This window comes from Euphorbia lathyris, chromosome 3 (genome assembly GCF_963576675.1).
Source record: "Euphorbia lathyris chromosome 3, ddEupLath1.1, whole genome shotgun sequence".
Classification (NCBI taxonomy): domain Eukaryota; kingdom Viridiplantae; phylum Streptophyta; class Magnoliopsida; order Malpighiales; family Euphorbiaceae; genus Euphorbia; species Euphorbia lathyris.
In genome coordinates, this window is record NC_088912.1 from 46,673,946 (window position 1) to 46,681,270 (window position 7,325).

Consider the following 7,325-nt stretch of genomic DNA (forward strand, 5'->3'; position numbering starts at 1 on the left):
TCAATCTAGTATATTTATTTGCCCCATTCCGTGCCCAGAAACTCTATTTATAAGCCGATCTGTCCAGCCTAAATCCTTTTAGACATTCTGTTTCCAGAATTTTCCAGATTCGTCCAGTTATTTTCAACTCCCAATTTCGTCTACTTAGCATCCGTTTTAGCCTTCGATCCCTTATAGAAGTTTGTTCCTGACCTCCTGAAGTTAAACTTAGCCTATTTACTCGTCCAATTCTGTGTTCTTAAGCATCCAAACGAGCCTCCCAAAGTTGAGGGTTAAATCTGCCCCATTTGCCTACCAACGTTTTGCCATTGCCAAGATCATATACCGTACGGGCCCGACCGGTTGCAGCTCTCCAAGGACCTCGCACCGACACCAAAATTCAACATCAATCCGAGATAGCTATTGTGGCTCCGAGTTTGTTATTGAATTCCAATTTATTTTAATTGCATTTCAATTTTTTGTATTTGATTTGTTCTTCCAGTTCAATTGAATTAGCTATATGTTTAGTATAGAAGTTCTTCAATTGTAATTCATTTTCAATTTCATGCTTACCTCAAACACATGTATTCAAACCTTGATTTACATCAATAAAATACTGATTTTTCACCAAATCTCGTGTTAATTTCGCACCTTCAATTTCTTTACTTTTCCCGTCTTCAATCTATACGCTTAGCTTAAATAAAAACAATTTATCTCGCAAAGTTTCTATAACGGCGCGAGAGACCCAAGAGAGACTTTTTCAATCCTTGCGTCCCTCGCCAATCGTTTCGTTTAGAATTCAAGTTTTGGCGCGCAAATTCCATAAACTTTACCATTTTAATTGAGAAGTAATCTTCTCTGGCACGCCCGCACCCTAACCACACGTGACAAGGTTGAAAATTAGCATTCGCAAAATATCGCTAACACATGGTATTAATTTAGGTCTCGATAACGGATTGGACATGTCATTTTTATTACTCTGTTAAGTTCTAATCTCTCCCTCCACATATAATTGACAGAATTTAACAGAGTAATACTAATGACATGTCTCGTTCCGTTATCGAGGGCTAAATTTGTACCCTTTTTGAAACATTAAACCTATATTAGTGCTATTTTGTACGTGGAGCTTAAATTAATATATCCCTAAAAACCATAGGTTTATTTTGGTACCTTATCCCAATTTAATTTGACTTGAAGTGTTATTTAGCTCATGATTTATTTAAAATTTAGTTATTTTAAATAACTAAATTTTAGCTCATGATTTATTTAATTTGACTTGAAGTGTTATTTAGCTCATGATTTATTTAAAATTTAGTTATTTCGCTATTGATTTATTATTTAGTCATATTTGATCCTTGAACTATCTCAATTGGTAAAATTTTACTTAATTTTGATGGAGACTTGACTCGTTATCCCTATAATATGTAGTGATATTTTGACATATACCCGTGACGAGTCACACGTCTTAAAGTTTATTTGACAAATAGATTTTCTTATACAAAAATAATTAATTAGATTAAAACAAATAAAAACAAGTCTAATTGTCAAAATATCGCAACGTCTCAGTAGAATAACAGTTCTATTAAGTCTCCATCCAAATTGTAAATTGGATGAAATTTCACCAATTGGGAAAGGTCGTGGGTCAAATGACAATTTTAGACAGAACAATGGCCAAATGACAAAAAAAAAATTGATAAATTGAGAGGTAAATAGTGGTTTAAGGGTCCATTTGGTTCAACTGTTAGCTAATAGCTGTTGCGGTTGCTGTTAGCTGTTTGCAGTTGCAGTAAGCTGTTAGCTGTTTGTAGTTGCAGTAAGCTGTTCGCTGTTTAATTACTAGTGTTTGGTAAAATTATATTGAAATGTTGTTGTTCGGATTTAAAATGTCTAAAATGGACATGTTTTAAATTAATCAACGATGAAATTATAAAATGAAAAATATAAAAAAATGCTCATAATGTTTGTGATCTGTTATTAACGGTAATAAAAAAAAAAAGATACATATGTGAAGTGTAGATGATAATATTCATAACTAAGAAGACAATTTAATAAATTATTTCTCAAATTGACACAACTTATCAATGTTAGGGGTAAAATTTATTTTGGCTGCCAACATTAGAAGTATAATTGCACAATTTTAGACATTAAAGGTAAAATTGGTCTTAGTTATAAATGTTAGGGATATTTTTGGATCTTATCCTATTATCAAATAAAAAATGTGTTACACAAATTAATAAAAATAATCTATATAAAAAATAAAAAATTTATTGAACGCAACAAAACTTTGTTCTTCCGGTAATTATGTTGTAGAAATATAAATAATGTTAAAGAATAAACATATTTTATGGAAATAAGAAGGATAATTTTGTCAATAACAAATAACTGCAAACAGGTGTTTATGAAAAGCTCCAAATTGCTGCAGTTTCTAGAAAAAAATACTAAACGTTGCGGTTATATAAACCTAACCAAACGCTATATTTTCTGCGGTTTGGAGTGAAACGCTAAACGCTCATCCGAAAAGCTAAAACAAACACCCTCTAAATCTTGTACTTCATAATAAAGGCACGATCCAACCAATCTCTAATCACCAAGATAAATTCTTCTCTTTTTCTCCAGGTAATCTTGTAGTTAGGTCCGAGTTTAACCGTCCAAATTTAATTTCTAGAAATTAGTACTTTATCGTTTGGTTGCGACTGGTGAGAAGAAAGTACAAAATTGCCTAGGGCCTCCAAAATGCTGGAGACGCCCCACATTAAAAATTATCCGTGCTATAAGAGATAATCTAATAACCCGTATTATATATGATATTTATCTTTCATATAATAATAAAATGAGAAAAATGATTTATTTTTTAAAAAACATCTATTTTATCTTTTAAAAAAATAAAAATTTCCGTAAAACAACATAGAGTTATCTTATACTAGTATTTTCCTATGTTTTTTAGGCCGTGAAAATGATGAATTAAAATAGAAACGATGGTTTATTTAATCATTAAGTTGTTATTTAGTTGAAGAAAATAAAGGACAAAGCTTATCAAAAAGATAATAATAAAGGACAAATAGTGTTGATAGGTGATAAGATGGTTGGAGTAATTGTGTTGATAAGATAAGATGCATTGAACTTATGGACTGTGTGATGAGGTGTAATAAGTACGGACGGTGCTAATTCATCTTTGGTTTCTATGTAGGGTCCCCTGTCTCCACTTCCACTTTTTGAATTGAATATTCATTGGGAGTAGTACTAATCCGACAGACAGATAGACAATCCAAAACAAACACGTTTTCATATCTCAATGTTTCACTAAAATAAATCAACGAACACCATTTATTTACAATTCTTCTTTTTTTTTATATGAATGGAAAACAAAGAGGCTGCATTTTTATGAATCAACTTTTGATCTTTAATTCATAGTTTCGTTTTTCTCCAACTGTTCATGACCACTTCATGAACCGATCTATTAATCACATTGCAAGACATTTCTACCGTCCAATTAGTTTTTTTTTTTTTTTTTAATTCCCTTTGTAACAGAAACATAAGTATGATTATAATAGAGAAATGAGATTTTTGCTCGCTGTTTTGTGATCGGACTCCTCCTATAGTGTAATACAATACAAGGTTAACATTGGTTTGGGTTATGTTTGACAAATAACTTTTTCGGGGTAAAATTAGAGTTTTGAGTCATTTTAAAGATTCTAACTAGTCAAATCTCTAATAGTGGTGTTTGGTAAATAGAGATTTGAAAGAGTTTATTGGATCCATAACACTAATTTTGAAAAAAACTGGTTTTAGAAACTTTTTCAAATCACCTAATAGCTAATGTAATTAGCGAACAACTAACAACTATTTGTCAAACATGGTCAATGAGTGCTTGTGAAAGAACGTGTGTCATTAAGAGACATAATAATAATCATGTCAGAGTGACACGTGAGTCGAGGTGACTATTATTGGGAATAAACATCATAACCCTTCATCTTCTCGCCCTTTTGCCTATAAAAAGGGTGAATTTTCCTAGGGACAAATTTTGACTCGTTGTGAATTTTCCCGAAGAGTGACAAAGATCCAAAAGTAGCAAGGAGAGTGCAAATCGTTGCAACATCATTCATGAAGCGTCTGTTGCTCGGAGTGTCGACGTTGTTCTTGACCGCAGTAAATGATTGTTAGGAGAGTGAGGTCAGCCCATTCTCTTTTGCTTTTCTCTTGAAATTAATGGTTTTGTGCCTGCTTTCGAGTGGCTAAGGTTTGGCTGTGAGAGTATGTTTGATTAAGCAAGTGGGAAGAAAATACGACTATTAGGCAGTTTCCTTAAGGATTTGATGCTTGTTGATACTCGTAGAGTGATGCAGAGGCAGAGGAAAGAGGTTCATGTCGTGGAGGTCTTGTCGAAGGGTGATCAGCCGGTAGAAGGAAAGAAAAGGAAATCGGTGGGAGGAAAAGCACGAGCGAGAAGACCACTATTTGTAAAAATGACAACTTTCTTGCCACAATCGTGGACCGAGGTACACTCTAATAAGGTGAGAGATTACCATCCCTGCGAATTTGTTTAGACTCGATCAAATGCTAATCAGAATGTACAAGGATATACAGAGAAAAGTCTAGCCTCGAAGGCCTAAGGTGCCTGGGTTCGACGAAACTCGGTTTGATCTTGTAGATAGGTGGAGAGCTCCCGACTATAAAAAGTTGGAGGATGTATGGAAAATTATTATCCGTAAAGATCTAGCGACACTCTCTACGGCGTGTTGGATCAAGAGGTCATACGAGTTGTCAGCTCTTCCATGGGCTATCAAGACCAATAACCAGGTGAAGCAAAATGAGATGATTATCTATGAGCTACACTTTGAGGCTGGGATGCGCGTGCTTTGCTTCCCTTCCTTATTAAAGTCTTGAGGGAATTTAACATCAGCCCCTGATAGATCCATTCAAATGGATGGAGGATGATGGTGGAGTTCTATTCTCTCTATCATGAAGCAAGTCTAAGGGCAACCAGCATGGCCTTTAGGAAAATTTTCAAGTTGTCTAAGGGAGACAAGTCTCAGCACACTACCTTTGCACATTGGACAAACTACTGGAGTGGAGACACCGATGTTTTAAAGTTTCCCTTACTGATTTAGAGTTTTCTTATGAGGCCAACTAGAATTATTAGCGACCGATCATGAGAGATGGTTGACGGAGAGATTTGTGATGGAAAACGAGATGAAGGTGGTGGAGTTTGTTGAAGGGATTACTCTGTCGCTAAAGAGAGATGTGTTGACCTTGATTGAAAATTTCATGATCGTGAGGACATGACCAACTTATTACTTTCCTACCAGTTGGCATCCTTTGCCTTCGTTCCTAGCAAGTAGAAGAGACGAGAGCACCTATTTGTCAAGGGCTATCTAAAATGGGTGATGGCGTTGCATGGAGTGGTAAGTATTTTCTTGCATTATTCCTTTATTGCTTTATGATATGGTTTGAGATCTAGCAATGTCTGATGGACGGTAACAATGTGTACATGATATACCGCTGAGATGAGTAAGAGTTGGAGAGGAGTTGAGAGGCCTTAGTTGAAAAAGATGTTGAGATGAAGAGGTTATGTAGGTTACATGAGAAGTTGGTGACTAAGGTCGAACTTTTGAAGGCATCCAAGGAAACGCTTTAGGTGGATCTGGCCGAATGAACTAAGAAGGTTGTGTCACTAGAAGTGAAGGAAAAAGAATTGTAGGCGGCCTGTCGAAAAGGGAAGACCGAATGAATTTTTCCATTCTCTAGACGATTAAGGAAAAGAAGATAAGGGTTTGCCTGGAAAAAGAGAAAGGCCAACTTTAGAGTGAAAAAGACTTAGAGAGAGCGAGCCCAGACAAAGCTCTTTTGGACGTGCGAATGAAGGTCGATGCCGTAAAAAGTGATCGAGATGCTTTTTGGTTGGAGAGAGTTACAATATGGGTGGCTATTGACGCGACCAAGAAAGAAGTTGAGGATGTAAAGGCGTTATTTGATAAGCATGGGCAATGATGCTAAAAGTGCCTCACGAACATAGTTTTCTAGTGCTAAAGAACTTTGTGGCTGAATTGAACCCCTATAATGCGAAAAATATGAAGGCAAAGTTAGAGGTTGCTAAGGCTTTGCCTTAGGATTTTTATTTTGTGTATTCTAAAGAATGGTTCCCTTTTATGGCATGGAAATTATACTCAAAAACATTTTTAATGTTAATGAAAAAGTCAATTTCTTCAATTGTTGGATTTCTTTTATACTTGCATACCCGAATTTTCCTTTGCTTTGATATCCTTTTTAATGCTAAGTTTATTACGATTTCATAAGACATGATTTTATCTTCCTTCATTCCACCATAGTCTTTGCTAAATCGTAGGAGAATGATTTGTATATGGAGAACGATTTGTATATGACAAAGTTTCGTATTTTTTGGATCTGGCGTGACTTTGAAAAAGGGCGTGATGGGATTGTTAGACAAACGATTACGCCTGTCTTAAAAATGTTAGACATGATTAACCAAAAAACAAAACGAACACAGAAAAACATATGAACAATAAAGTTAGAAATTAAAAGGAAGGAGATAGACAAATCTGAGACCTGTATTAGCAGTTTCCTTAAGATAGATGTCGTCGCTATTGACGATCGTCTCCCAGGATACAACAGATTATGCAAGCGAATTCAAAATTATCGAACAATCCCCCACATGAATAAAATTAGAAACGAGACGAATACGAAATGGTGATAACTTTCTACAGAAGATATCTGCATAGGATAGGTAGCTGATGTGCCTTGAACCTTCCCTTGTGAAAGTATATTTACTTTACTGGCTGATTAGTGGACGCGATGTCTTTGAACTATTCTGCCGTTTGTGTAAACGATGATATACCCCACACAGATTTCACCATAACACGGTATAGGTTCTCATGGTTATGTTCGTTATGGTCATGAACATCGCCTGGTTCTATGAGAGTTTAAGAGAACTAGGACCCACACTAGTGTCCATCGAAGCGACCCCACTTTACTCTGACATAGGTGATTTATTTGCTCAGAATACTGACGCACAGTGTATCATTAAAAGCATATAGCTTAACCTTTTCTCGTTGGTGTCACTGTTTACATCTAGGAATGGATGAGGGTTTAACCCCCACAGTGAACGCGCAAGGTTTATGCAATTAGGTTGTCCCTTTGAACCTAGATCTTGGGATCTCCAGTCAACTAGGTAGGGTTTTCCTTCACATAACGCCTCTTCTCTATGGACTTTAGTCTCATTCCTTTCGATGATTTTTCAATTTGATCTCGGTTTAACCTCTAGGTTAGCGGATCTGCTGTGTTATCCTTTGATTCTACAAAATCAACTAGGATGACACTCATTGAGATCA